This window comes from Arachis ipaensis, chromosome B5 (genome assembly GCF_059453495.1).
Source record: "Arachis ipaensis isolate K30076 ecotype BB chromosome B5, ASM5945349v1, whole genome shotgun sequence".
Taxonomy (NCBI): Eukaryota; Viridiplantae; Streptophyta; class Magnoliopsida; order Fabales; family Fabaceae; genus Arachis; species Arachis ipaensis.
This window is the reverse complement of record NC_142440.1, coordinates 128,036,977-128,051,825: the sequence shown is the minus strand read 5'-3', so window position 1 is coordinate 128,051,825 and position 14,849 is coordinate 128,036,977. Positions and strand designations below refer to the sequence as shown.

Genomic DNA, 14,849 nt, shown 5'->3' with positions numbered 1-14,849 from the left:
TGACAGCATACCAGTAACTGTGCAATCTTCGAACGTTACTTCACGTTCGGAAGGTTTGGTTGTAAGTGAAAGTACGGTGGTTACTAGCGTACAAACTGGAAATATTGGACGTAATATTCGTCCACGTGGTAACTTACCACCAGTCCAACCTCCAGTAACCACTGGTTGGCCTCCTTATGGCTTTCCTCCCGGTTATACTTCACCAGTGAGTGGTTTTGTTCCTCCTGTTTGTTTTGGGAGTGTAAATGGAGTAAATAATTCTCAAAACCCGCAACAACATTTCGACTTCTCTCTTGATTATAATGTGGGCTTTACATCGAATACTTCTAATTCCATAGCGGTATTTCGACAACATGTAGAGGAAAGTCATAATGATTTATTCAACTTATTGACTCAACAAATGACTACAATTCTAAATCCTATGATGGCTGATCACGAATCGAAATTCGAACGGCTTGCAAGGCAAGTTGAATGAATTGCTCGAATTGTTGATTATGATGAAGGTGAAAGGCATGACGTTAGGGGGAATAACGAAGGATTCGAAAATATATTTCAAAATAAAAATAATATTTTAAACAGAGAGAATCCTCAGATAATTCCCCGTGGTAAAAAATGCAGATGATGTTCTAGCCCGATTATGTGCTAATCATGGTGGTGAACGTTATCAAGTCACAAGAATTGTGGAAGAGGTACTCAATCTAGTTGGTTTGAATGTTGGTTTTATGAACCGACCCCATTTTGTGTCTGCTTTCCCTCAAGTTGTTCAGATGGCTGAAGTGTCAAGAGGAGTGAAAAATCTAAAAATAATTACAAAATTTGTAGGGGAAGTTGGAGAGTCAACTACTGAACACGTCGCTCGATATTTGGTCGAGATTGGAAACTTAGCCAAATGATGAGAATTTAAAATTGAAGTTTTTTCCTTCTTCGATAACAATGTAGAATCAGTTAGAAACTGTTTTTCATGCTCAATTTTACCGAGGGGAGTTGAATGTAGCAGTTACTGATCTAGTTGCTTTGAAACAAGAAGATGGTGAAACCATTGATGATTATATGATACTTTTCAAAAATGCTAGAAGTAGAAGTTATGTATCATTACCTGAGAGTGAAGTGGTGAAAATAGTAGTTATGGGGTTAGGATTTTATATGCGTCGACAACTGCTTAATGTGCATATATCTAACTTAACCCATTTGGCTGAAAGGGTTCGTCAGGTCGAACTTATGAGAAAGAAAAAGGAGAAATACAAGAATGAACAAAGGTTAAAAAGTAAACTTTTTACTCAAAAGGAGAAGGTTGCTTATGTGACCATGGAGTCCTCGGAAGAGGAGTTTGATCTCGAAGCAGAGGTTGATTTGGCTGAACTTAAGAAGGGTCTTTGGTGCACAGAAATCGTGACGGTTCCATTCCTTGGTAACGGCGCTGAAAACTTTATATGCACGTTCATAATCTTAATTCCTTGTCACAACTTTGCACAATTGACCAGCAAGTGCACTGGGTCGTCCAAGTAATAAACCTTACGTGAGTAAGGGTCGATCCCACGGAGATTGTCGGCTTGAAGTAAGCTATGGTCACCTTGTAAATCTCAGTCAGGCGGATTCAAATGGTTATAGAGTTTTAATAATTAAAAGATAAATAAAACATAAACTAGGATAGAGATACTTATGTAATTCATTGGTGAGAATTTCAGATCAGCGCATAGAGATGCTTTCGTTCCTCTGAACCTCTACTTTCCTGCTGTCTTCATCCAATCATTCCTACTCCTTTCCATGGCAAGCTTTATGTAGGGCATCACCGTTGTCAATGGCTACATCCCATCCTCTCTGTGAAAATGGTCCAATGCGCTGTCACTGCATGGCTAATCATCTGTCGGTTTTCGATCATACTGGAATAGGATTTACTATCCTTTTGCGTCTGTCACTACGCCCAGCACTCGCGAGTTTGAAGCTCGTCACAACCATCCCTTCCCAGATCCTACTCGAAATACCACAGACAAGGTTTAGACTTTCCGGATCTCAAGAATGGCCATCCATGGGTTCTAACTTATACCACGAAGATTCTAATATCTCAGACTCGGTCCTCTGTATTAGATATCTAAGAGATATTCATTCTAGCTTGTTTGCATGTAGAACGGGAGTATTTGTCAGGCACGCATTCATAAGTGAGAATGATGATGAGCGTCACATAATCATCACATTCATCATGTTCTTGGGTGCGAATGGATATCTTAGAATAGGAATAAGCTTGAATTGAATAGAAAAACAGTAGTACTTTGTATTAATTCATGAGGAACAGTAGAGCTCCACACCTTAATCTATGGTGTGTAGAAACTCTACCGTTTGAAAATACATAAGTGATAATGGTCCAGGCATGGCCAAATGGCCAGCCCCCATGAAAGTCTAAGATAGCATAAAAACTAATCAAAGATCCCTACAAAGATAGTAAAAAGTCCTATTTATACTAAACTAGTTACTAGGGTTTACAGAAATGAGTAAATGATGCAGAAATCCACTTCCGGGGCCCACTTGGTGTGTGCTTGGGCCGAGCATTGAGCTTTACACGTGTAGAGGTCTTTCTTGGAGTTGAACGCCAGTTTGTAACCTGTTTCTGGCGTTTAACTCCACTTTGCAACCTGTTTCTGGCGTTTGACTCCAGAATGCAGCATAGAACTGGCGTTCAACGCCAGTTTACGTCGTCTATCCTTAATCAAAGTATGAACTATTATATATTTCTGGAAATCCCTGGATGTTTACTTTCCAACGCAATTGAGAGCGCGCCATTTGGAGTTCTGTAGCTCCAGAAAATCTACTTTGAGTGCAGGGAGGTCAGAATCCAACAGCATCTGCAGTCCTTCTTCAACCTCTGAATCTGATTTTTGCTCGAGTCCCTCAATTTCAGCCAGAAATTACCTGAAATCACAGAAAAATACACAAACTCATAGCAAAATCCAGAAATGTTATTTTTATTTAAAAACTAATAAAAATATACTAAAAACTAACTAAATCATACTGAAAACTATGTAAAAACAATGCCAAAAAGCGTATAAATTATCCGCTCATCACAACACCAAACTTAAATTGTTGCTTGTCCCCAAGCAACTGAAAATCAAATAGGATAAAAAGAAGAGAATATACTATAAATTCTAAAATATCAATGAAACTTAGCTCCAATCAGATGAGCGGGACTTGTAGCTTTTTGCCTCTTGAATAGTTTTGGCATCACACTTTATCCATTGAGGTTCAGAATGATTGGCATCTATAGGAACTTAGAATTCAGATAGTGTTATTGATTCTCCTAGTTCAGTATATTGATTCTTGAACACAGCTACTTTATGAGTCTTGGCCGTGGCCCTAAGCACTTTGTTTTCCAGTATTACCACCGGATACATAAATGCCACAGACACATAACTGGGTGAACCTTTTCAGATTGTGACTCAGCTTTGCTAAAGTCCCCAATTAGAGGTGTCCAGGGTTCTTAAGCACACTCTTCTTTTTGCTTTTGACCTTGACTTTAACCGCTCAGTCTCAAGTTTTCACTTGACACATTCACGCCACAAGCACATGGTTAGGGACAGCTTGGTTTAGCCGCTTAGGCCAGGATTTTATTCCTTTAGGCCCTCCTATCCACTGATGCTCAAAGCCTTGGATCCTTTTTATTTACCCTTGCCTTTTAGTTTTAAGGGCTATTGGCTTTTTGCTCTTGCCTTTTGGTTTAAAGAGCTTTTGGCTTTTTCTGCTTGCTTTTTCTTTTTCTTTTTCTCTCTTTTTTTCCACATTTTTTTTCTTTTTTTCTTTTTTTTTTCTGCAAGCTTTTGTATTCACTGCTTTTTCTTGCTTCAAGAATCATTTTTATGATTTTTCAGATTATCAAATAACATGTCTCCTTTTCATCATTCTTTCAAGAGCCAACATATTTAACATTCATAAACAACAACTTCAAAAGACATATGCACTGTTCAAGCATTCATTTAGAAAACAAAAAATGTTGTCACCACATCAAAATAATTAAACTAGTTTCAATGATGAATTCGAAACCATGTACTTCTTGTTCTTTTGTAATTAAAACATTTTTCATTCAAGGGAGGTGATGGATTCATATTCATAACTTTAAGGAATAGACACTTAGACACTAATGATCATGTAATAAGACACAAATATAAATAAACATAAAGCTCAAAAATTGAAAAACAGGAAAATAAATAGACAAGGAGATTAAGGAATGAGTCCACCTTAATGAGGGTGGCGTCTTCCTCTTCTTGAAGAACCAATGGTGCTTTTGAGCTCCTCTATGTCTCTTCCTTGTCTTTGTTGCTCCTCCCTCATAGCTCTTTGATCTTCTCTAATTTTATGGAGGATGATGGAGTGCTCTTGGTGCTCCACCCTTAGTTGTCCCATGTTGGAACTTAATTCTCCTAGGGAAGTGTTGATTTGTTCCCAATAGTTTTGTGGAGGGAAGTACATCCCTTGAGGCATCTCAGGGATTTCATGGTGAGGAATCTCCTCATGCTCATGTTGAGGTCCATGATCTCTTGTTTGCTCCATCCTTTTCTTAGTGATGGGCTTATCCTCTTCAATGAGGATATCTCTAGCCTTAGGTGCCATAAATGGTTATGGAAAAACAAAAAGCAATGCTTTTACCACACCAAACTTAAAATATTTGCTCGTCCTCGAGCAAAAGAAGAAAGAAGTGAGTAGAAGAAGAAGAAAATGGAGGAGATGGAGGTGTTTGAATGGTTCGGTCAAGGGGGTTTTAGGTGGTGATGATGTGTGAAAAGGAAGGAGTGATGGTTTGAATTTGAGTGGGTGGGTGTATGATGGTTTTGGAAGAGTAATGGAGGTAATTGGTGAAGGGTATTTGTGGAAGAGAGTTATGAAAAGGTGTGAAAAGGAGAGAAAAAGTGGTGGGGATCCTGTGGGGTTCCACAGATCTAGTGGGGCCAAGGACTTGACATCCCTGCTCCAATTAGGCGTGTAAAATGCCCTTGCTGTGCAATCCCGGCGTTTAACGCCAGACTGCTGCCTGTTTCTGGCGTTTAACGGCAGGTAGATGCTTGTTTCTGGCGTTAAACGCCAGCTTGGTGCCTGTTGCTGGCGTTAAACGCCAGACAGATGCTTGTTTCTGGCGTTTAAACGTCAGACTGCTCTCCTCCAGGGTGTGCTGTTTCTTCTGCTATTTTTTATTTTGTTTTTGATTTTTCAGTAGTTTTTGTGACTTCACATGATCATCAACCTAAAGAAAACAGAAAATAACAATAGAAAATAAATAAATATAATTAGATAACATTTTGTTGCCTCCCAACAAGCGCTTCTTTAATGTCAATAGCTTGACAGTGAGCTCTCATGGAGCCTCACAGATGTTCAGAGCAAGGTTGGAACCTCCCAACACCAAACTTAGAGTTTGAATGTGGGGGTTTAACACCAAACTTAGAGTTTGGTTGTGGCCTCCCATCACCAAACTTAGAGTTTGACTGTGGGGGCTTTGGTTGACTCCGCAGTGAGAGAAGCTTTTCATGCTTCCTCTCCATGGTTACAGAAGGAGATCCTTGAGTTTTAAACACAAGGTTGTCCTCATTTAGTTGAAGGATCAATTCTCCTCTGTCCACATCAATCACAGCTCTTGCTGTGGCTAGGAAGGGTCTTCCAAGGATGATGGATTCATCCTCATCCTTCCCAGTGTCTAGGATTATGAAATCAGCAGAGATGTAAAGGCCTTTAACCTTTACTAGCACGTCCTCTACTTGTCCATAAGCCTGTTTTCTTGAGTTGTCTGCCATCTCTAATGAGATCCTGACAGCTTGCACCTCAAAGATTCCCAGTTTCTCCATTACAGAGAGTGGCATGAGGTTTATCCCTGACCCAAGGTCACATAGAGCTTTCTCAAAGGTCATGGTGCCTATGGTACAAGGTATTAAGAACTTTCCAGGATCCTGTTTCTTCTGAGGCAATTTCAGTTGATCCAGATCACTCAGTTCATTGATGAGCAAGGGAGGTTCATCTTCCCAAGTCTCATTACCAAATAATTTGGCATTCAGCTTCATGATTGCACTAAGGTACTTGGCAACTTGCTCTTCAGTAACATCTTCATTCTCTTCAGAAGAAGAATACTCATCAGAGCTCATGAATGGCATAAGGAGGTTCAAAGGAATCTCTATGGTCTCTAGATGAGCCTCAGATTCCTTTGGTTCCTCAGAGGGAAACTCCTTGTTGATCACTGGACGTCCCAGGAGGTCTTCCTCACTGGGATTCACGTCCTCTCCCTCCCTTGTAGGTTCGGCCATGATGGTTAAATCAATGGCCTTGCACTCTCTTTTTGGATTCTCTTCTGTATTGCTTGGGAGAGTACTAGGAGGAGTTTCAGTGACTCTTTTACTCAGCTGGCCCACTTGTGCCTCCAAATTCCTAATGGAGGACCATGTTTCATTCATGAAACTTACAGTGGCCTTAGATAGATCAGAGACTATATTTGCTAAGCTAGATGGATTCTGCTCAGAACTCTCTGTCTGTTGCTGAGTGGATGATGGAAAAGGCTTGCTATTGCTAAACATGTTTCTTCCACCATTATTAAAGCCTTGTTGAGGCTTTTGTTGATCCTTCCATGAGAAATTCGGATGATTTCTCCATGAGGGATTATAGGTGTTTCCATAGGGTTCACCCATGTAATTCACCTCTGCTATTGTAGGGTTCTCAGGATCATAAGCTTCTTCTTCAGAAGATGCCTCTTTAGTACTGTTGGATGATTCCTTCAATCCATTCAGACTCTGAGAGATCATATTGACTTGCTGAGTCAATATTTTATTCTGAGCCAATATGGCATTCAGAGTATCAATTTCAAGAACTCCCTTCCTCATAGGCGTCCCATTACTCACAGGATTCCTTTCAGAAGTGTACATGAACTGGTTATTTGCAACCATGTCAATGAGTTCTTGAGCTTTTGCAGGCGTTTTCTTTAGGTGAATGGATCCACCTGCAGAATGGTCCAGTGACATCTTTGATAGCTCAGACAGACCATCATAGAATATATCCAGGATGGTCCATTCTGAAAGCATATCAGAAGGACACTTTTTTTGTCAGTTCCTTGTATCTCTCCCAAGCTTCATAGAGGGATTCACCTTCCTTTTGTCTGAAGGTTTGAACATCCACTCTAAGCTTACTAAGCTTTTGGGGAGGAAAGAACTTGGCTAAGAAAGCCGTGACCAGCTTATCCCAAGAGTTCAGGCTGTCTTTAGGTTGAGAGTCCAACCATACTCTAGCTCTGTCTCTTATAGCAAACGGGAAAAGCATAAGCCTGTAGACCTCGGGATCAACCCCATTGGTCTTAACAGTATCACAGATCTGCAAGAATTCAGTTAAGAACTGAAAAGGATCTTCTGATGGAAGTCCATGAAACTTGCAATTCTGTTGCATCAGAGAAACTAATTGAGGCTTAAGCTCAAAATTGTTTGCTCCAATGGCAGGGATTGAGATGCTTCTTCCATGTAAATTGGAATTTGGTGCAGTAAAGTCACCAAGCATCTTCCTTGCATTGTTATTATTTTCGGCCATGTCTCCTTCTTTTTCAAAAATTTCTGTCAGATTTTCTCCAGAGAGTTATGCTTTAGCTTCCCTTAGCTTCCTCTTCAGAGTCCTTTCAGGTTCAGGATCAGCTTCAACAAGAATGTTCTTATCCTTGTTCCTGCTCATATGAAAAAGAAGAAAACAGAAAAGAAAATATAGAATCCTCTATATCACAGTATAGAGATTCCTTTATGTGAGTGGAAGAAGATAAGAATAGAAGAAGAGAAATTCGAACACCATGAGAAAGAGAGGGTTCGAATTTTGAGATGAAGAGAAATGTTAGCAAATAAATAAATAAATAAATAAATAAATAGAAGGAGATGAGAGAGAGGGAATTTCGAAAATTAATTAAATTAAAATTAAAATTTAAAGTTAAATTTTGAAAATTAAAATTGAAATCAAATTAAATTAAAAATTAAAATAATTAGTTAAATAAAAGAAAAGGAATTTTGAAAAAGAGGGAAAGGATTTTCGAAAATTAGAAAGAGAGAGTTAGTTAGGTAGTTTTGAAAAAGATATGATTGAAACAAAAAGATAAGATTGATTGAAAAAGATTTGAAAATTAATTTTGAAAAGATAAGAAGTTAGAAAAGATTTTGAAATTGATTTTGAAAAAGATGTGATTGAAACTTATTTTGAAAAAAAAAGATTTGAAAAAGAAATTTAAAAAGATTTTATTTTAAAAATTAAAGTTGATTACTTGACTAACAAGAAACTAAAAAGATATGATTTAAAAATTAAAGGTTGAACCTTTCTTAAGAGGCAAGTAACAAACTTTTAAAATTTTTGAATCAATCACATTAATTGTTAGCATTAACTTTGAAAATATGAAATAGAAATAAGAAAAAGATTTTGAAAATCAAATTGAAATTTTCGAAATTATGAAAGAAAAAGTGAAAAAGATTTGATTTTTGAAAAAGATAGAATTTTTAAATTGAAAATTTGATTTGACTCATAAGAAACAACTAAATTTTAAAAATTTTTTGAAAAAGTCAACTCAAATTTTCGAATTTTATGAGAGAAAAAAGGGAAAGATATTTTTTGATTTTTGAATTTTTAATGATGAAAGAGAAAAACATCAAAAAGACTCAATGCATGAAAATTTTGGATCAAAACATGTGATGCATGCAAGAACACTATGAATGTCAAGATGAACACCAAGAACACTTTGAAGATCAAGATGAACATCAAGACTTATTTTTGAAAAATTTTCTAGAAAAGAAAACATGCAAGACACCAAACTTAGAAATTTTTAATTTTTTAGACACTAACAAATTGAAAATGCATATGAAAAATAAGAAAAGATACAAAACAAGAAAATATGAAGATCAAACAAGAAGACTGGCCAAGAACGACTTGAAGATCATGAAGAATGCAATGCATGAAATTTTCGAAAATAATTTTTAGAAATTAAAAAGATGCAATTGACACCAAACTTAAGACTTGACTCTAGACTCAAACAAGAAACACAAAATATTTTTGGTTTTATGATTTTATTAAATTTTTTTTTTGATTTTTCGAAAATTTATTTTAAGAAAAACGAAAACAAAGAAAAAATTTTTGAAAAAGTTTTTGAAAACCAAATAAAAGTTGAAACAAGAAGAAAATTACCTAATTTGAGCAACAAGATGAACCGTCAGTTGTCCAAACTCGAACAATCCCCGGCAACGGCACCAAAAACTTGGTGCACAGAAATCGTGACGGTTCCATTCCTTGGTAACGGCGCTGAAAACTTTATACGCACATTCATAATCTTAATTCTTTGTCACAACTTCGCACAACTGACCAGCAAGTGCACTGGGTCGTCCAAGTAATAAACCTTACGTGAGTAAGGGTCGATCCCACGGAGATTGTCGGCTTGAAGCAAGCTATGGTCACCTTGTAAATCTCAGTCAGGCGGATTCAAATGGTTATAGAGTTTTAATAATTAAAAGATAAATAAAACATAAACTAGGATAAAGATACTTATGTAATTCATTGGTGAGAATTTCAGATCAGCGCATAGAGATGCTTTCGTTCCTCTGAACCTCTGCTTTCCTGCTGTCTTCATCCAATCATTCCTACTCCTTTCCATGGCAAGCTTTATGTAGGGCATCACCGTTGTCAATGGCTACATCCCATCCTCTCTGTGAAAATGGTCCAATGCGCTGTCACTGCATGGCTAATCATCTGTCGGTTTTCGATCATACTGGAATAGGATATACTATCCTTTTGTGTCTGTCACTATGCCCAGCACTCGCGAGTTTGAAGCTCGTCACAGCCATCCCTTCCCAGATCCTACTCGGAATACCACAGACAAGGTTTAGACTTTTCGGATCTCAAGAATGGCCATCCATGGGTTCTAACTTATACCACGAAGATTCTAATATCTCGGACTCGGTCCTCTGTATTAGATATCTAAGAGATATTCATTCTAGCTTGTTTGCATGTAGAACGGGAGTGTTTGTCAAGCACGCGTTCATAAGTGAGAATGATGATGAGCGTCACATAATCATCACATTCATCATGTTCTTGGGTGCGAATGGATATCTTAGAATAGGAATAAGCTTGAATTGAATAGAAAAACAGTAGCACTTTGTATTAATTCATGAGGAACAGCAGAGCTCCACACCTTAATCTATGGTGTGTAGAAACTCTACCATTTGAAAATACATAAGTGATAATGGTCCAGGCATGGCCGAATGGCCAGCCCCCATGAAAGTCTAAGATAGCATAAAAACTAATCAAAGATCCCTACAAAGATAGTAAAAAGTCCTATTTATACTAAACTAGTTACTAGGGTTTACAAAAATGAGTAAATGATGCAGAAATCCACTTCCGGGGCCCACTTGGTGTGTGCTTGGGCTGAGCATTGAGCTTTACACATGTAGAGGTCTTTCTTGAAGTTGAACGCCAGTTTGTAACCTGTTTCTGGCGTTTAACTCCACTTTGCAACCTGTTTCTGGCATTTGACTCCAGAATGCAGCATGGAACTGGCGTTCAACGCCAGTTTATGTTGTCTATCCTTAATCAAAGTATGGACTATTATATATTTCTGGAAATCCCTAGATGTCTACATTCCAACGCAATTGAGAACGGGCCATTTGGAGTTCTGTAGCTCCAGAAAATCCACTTTGAGTGCAGGGAGGTCAGAATCCGACAGCATCTGCAGTCCTTCTTCAACCTCTAAATCTGAGTTTTGCTCGAGACCCTCAATTTCAGCTAGAAATTACCTGAAATCACAGAAAAATACACAAACTCATTGTAAAGTCCAAAAATGTGATTTTTATTTAAAAACTAATAAAAATATACTAAAAACTAACTAAATCATACTGAAAACTATGTAAAAACAATGCCAAAAAGCGTATAAATTATCCGCTCATCAGTCCCCCATATGTTTTCTCCTTACTTAAAAAGCTCCCTAGTAGTGAAAAGTCAAATGATTCAAAACTAAAGAGTGGAAAGAAGTATAGTTTTGATATCTCAAAATCTTATCAGATTTTCGATGTGTTGCTTAAAGATAAATAGTAGATTCTACCTGAGGGTAGAACTTTACTTTCAGTAAAAGATTTAAAAGGAAGACCTTATTGTAAATTTCACCAAGCAACTAGTCATTCTAGTAACAGTTGTGTTCATTTCAGGGACTTGATTCAAGAGGCCATTATGGAAGGACGTTTGAAGTTTGATGATGGGAAGAAAGAGTTGAAAGTTGATGCAGATCCTTTCGATGTTGAAGCTGGTTTTGTTGAACCACATTTTGGAGTAAATATGGTTGGAATGTCTTATAATTTTGATGTGGCTCTAGTGATTTTGAGTCACAAGTCCGATCAGTATATCCTCGAGCAGGGGATGGTTTGTTAGATTTCTTGGTGCAGCAAAAGATCAAAGATCGAGACGTATCTCTGTGTCCTCGATGTAATGCTGTATTTGACATTGAGGTTGCGGCAATTTTTGAAAAAGAAATGATGAAGATAGAATTGCCTCATAGAGAGGAGCAGGCTCGTCAGAGGCAACCAATTTGGCGAGTAGAGGGACAAAGTTCCAAGGCTCCTTAGCAGAATGCTGTCACACTGATGAGCCGTTCTCAGGCTATAGGTGTCCATTGGATTCGAAATTGTCAAGAATTCCAGAATCGAGATGCTCAGTATTGGTGGAACCCACAGTGGGGACATCGAGGGCCTCCTCAAAACCAATATCCCTATCAACGTGGTCGGGCCAGAGGGTACCCGAGGGTTAGAGGAAGAAGAAGTTTACCTCAGAATAAGAAGCCTCAGTCTGACAAAGGCAAGGGGGCAACGCCTTCGGTGCACTCCTGAATAGTTTTTTCCTCTGATAGGGAAACATGCCCAAAGGGTATTCCTTCCCCTGCAAAGTTGTATAAAGGCAAGGCAGAGCTCATACTCCAGGGGCTGACAAAGACAAGGATGTTGACTTGGATGAAGAGTATTTCGAGGAAGGAGATGATGAAATACATGGTTGGAACTATTTCAATTATTCCAACTGAATACTTGGGTGAGTATGAAGGCGACCCTTAAGAAGATTACGACATGGATGCTGAAGAAGCTTTTTCTTTTATCCGATATGAGGATGAACCAGGGTATTTTCTGAGGCCTTCTGAAAAACAAAAATCTCATCTTCGCCCACTTCATATCACTACTACTTTAAGTGGAATTAAAGTAAATAAAGTTTTAATTGATGGTAGGGCAGCAATAAGTCTCTTACCAGAGAGGATGCTAATGAAAGTTGGTAAGCATCATGATGATTTGGTTCCCACCAACATTGCTGTGACAGACTTTAGTGGTGCTTCTACTCCTGCGAAAGGTCTGGTTACTTTGGGGGTGAAAGTGGGATCTTCTGAGCAAAATACTATTTTTGTGATGGTGCCTTTGAGGGCAAGTTATAATGCTTTACTGGGCTGAGACTGGATTCACGGAGTTGGAGCTGTCCCATCTACTGTGCATCAAAGTGTCCTCCTTTGGACAAAGGATGGAAAGCCTGAAATTGTTAAGACTTATTCAATTTGTATGTTGAGCAGCTACATGTCGATTTTAGGGTATATAGTCCGAAATTGAAGCCTTTAAATGTTGACAGGGTGTTAAATTCTTATAACTGTGAGGGCTGCTATTTGTCTTCAGAAGGCCTGACGGTGAAACTGCGCCATCCACATCTTACTGTTTCTCCAACTGGTTGGGATTGTTCATCTTAGAATGGATCCGAGGTGTTATTCGATGGAACATGCTCAAGATGTTTTGGATTACCTGGTAATTTTAAATAATTATATAAGTAATTTTCCTTCAGTAGAGAATAAAATTGGTTCTTCTGATGAAGTTGAATCATTTAGAAATGTAATTTCTTTTTTTAGTAGCAAGAGTTCGATGTCTTCAATCGAATTTAGTCATGGTTTAACTTTTTCTTCATTATGTAGTTCAAATGATATTATTAGTCATACTGCTGATAAAATAGCAAAAGTTCATTGTATTGAAAATGAAGTTGTTGTTAACCCAACAAATGATCGAGTTCATTCTGTTTATAATGAATTTGATGATTTCTCTTTCGATTGCATCTATGATTTAGAACCTTTGGGTTTTGAAAAATATTCAGTAAAAGAAGAGGATCATTTAACAGGGTTTGAATCTCAAGATCCTTTAGAAGAAATTAATTTGGGATCTATTGATGATGTTCGAATCACTTATATCTGTAAGAATCTTGCGGATCCTTTTCGAACTCAACTTTTCTATCTTTTACATGAATTTAAAGACTGTTTTACTTGGGATTATCATGAGATGCCTGGTCTCGATTGTTCTCTTGTAGAGCATCGATTAGCATTGAAACCAAATGCTCAACCTGTGAAGCAAACTCCCCGACGTTTTGCTCCAGAAATCAATCAAAAGATTAAAGAAGAAATAGAGTGGTTGATTAAAACCAAATTTATTCAAACCACACGTTATATTGAATGGGTTTCGAATATTGTTCCCGTAATGAAGAAAAATAAAAAATTAAGGGTGTGCATTGATTTTAGAGATCTGAATAATGCTACCCCGAAGGATGAGTAGTTCATGCCAATCGCAGATATGTTAATCGATTCTGCAGTGAAAAATGAAATTTTAAGTTTTATGGACGGTTATTCAGGATATAACTAAATCTTCATTGCAGAAGATGATGTGTCCAAAACTGCTTTCCGTTGTCTCGGGGCATTAGGCACTTATGAGTGGGTGGTTATGCCTTTTGGTTTGAAAAATGCTGGTGCAACTTACCAGCGAGCAATGAATGCCATATTCCATGAGTATATTAGGAGATTTATGGAAGTGTATATCGATGATGTTATGGTCAAATCGATTTCAGAGGAAAGTGTTTGTTACTATGCGAAAAAAAAAATGATTAAAAATGAATCTTTTGAAATGTGCCTTCGGTGTGTCGGTTGGGAACTTCCTAGGTTTCGTTGTTCATAAAAAAGGGATTGTAATCGATAAGAGCAAGGCTGTTCCAATACTAGTATTGTCTTCGCCTAAATCGAAAAAAGAAGTGTAATCGTTCCTGGGAAAAGTAAATTATCTTCGAAGGTTTATTTTGAATCTTTCTGATCAAACTCGAGTGTTTGCGCCTTTAGTAAAACTAAAGAATGATTCATAGTTCGAATGGACACATGAGCATCAACATTCATTTGAGTCGATAAAGGCATATTTATCTAAGGCTCCAATAATGGCGAGTGTTCATCCACATGAGCCTTTGAAACTGTACATTGTAGCATGCACAAACACAATTGGGTGTATGCTAGCCCAAGATGATGAGAATGGGCATGAACAGGTAATTTATTACCTTAGTCGCATTTTGACTGATATTGAAGCCAGGTATTCCCCAATAGAAAGATTGTGTTTATCCCTATACTATGCATGCATGAAATTAAAGTGTTACATGGTAGCTAAATCAGTGAAAGTTGTGGCACAAACTGATCTTTTCAAATATATGTTGAGTTTTCCAACGTTACGAGGTCGTTTAGGGAAATAGATGCTAGCTTTGACAGAATTTGATTTGTAATATGTCCCAACAAAAGCTGTGAAAGGTCAGGTCATTGTAGAGTTTTGAGTTGATAATTCAAATAATCTGAAATACCAGGGGGCAAATGTACTCGACATTAAAGTCGATTATTGGAAGTTATATTATGATAGGTCGAAGCACAAGGATGGTGCAGGGGTAGAAATTCTCATTATCTCGCCAGAAGGGATTCCATCAGAATTCCTGTTCGATCTAAAATATCCTTGCTCGAATAATATGACAGAGTATGAAGCTTTAATTTTGGGCCTTGAAATCTTGATCGGAAAAGG

General features: G+C 37.8%; 1 non-coding gene across 1 annotated transcript; it reads left to right on the top strand.

Annotated features, from left to right (window-relative positions):
- Positions 1-7,034: 7,034 nt before the first annotated feature.
- On the top strand, positions 7,035-7,143 carry LOC148565736 (small nucleolar RNA R71). Its single transcript, XR_015883984.1, has one exon. It is a non-coding gene; the product is annotated as a small nucleolar RNA R71 (small nucleolar RNA).
- The last annotated feature ends 7,706 nt before the right edge of the window (positions 7,144-14,849 follow it).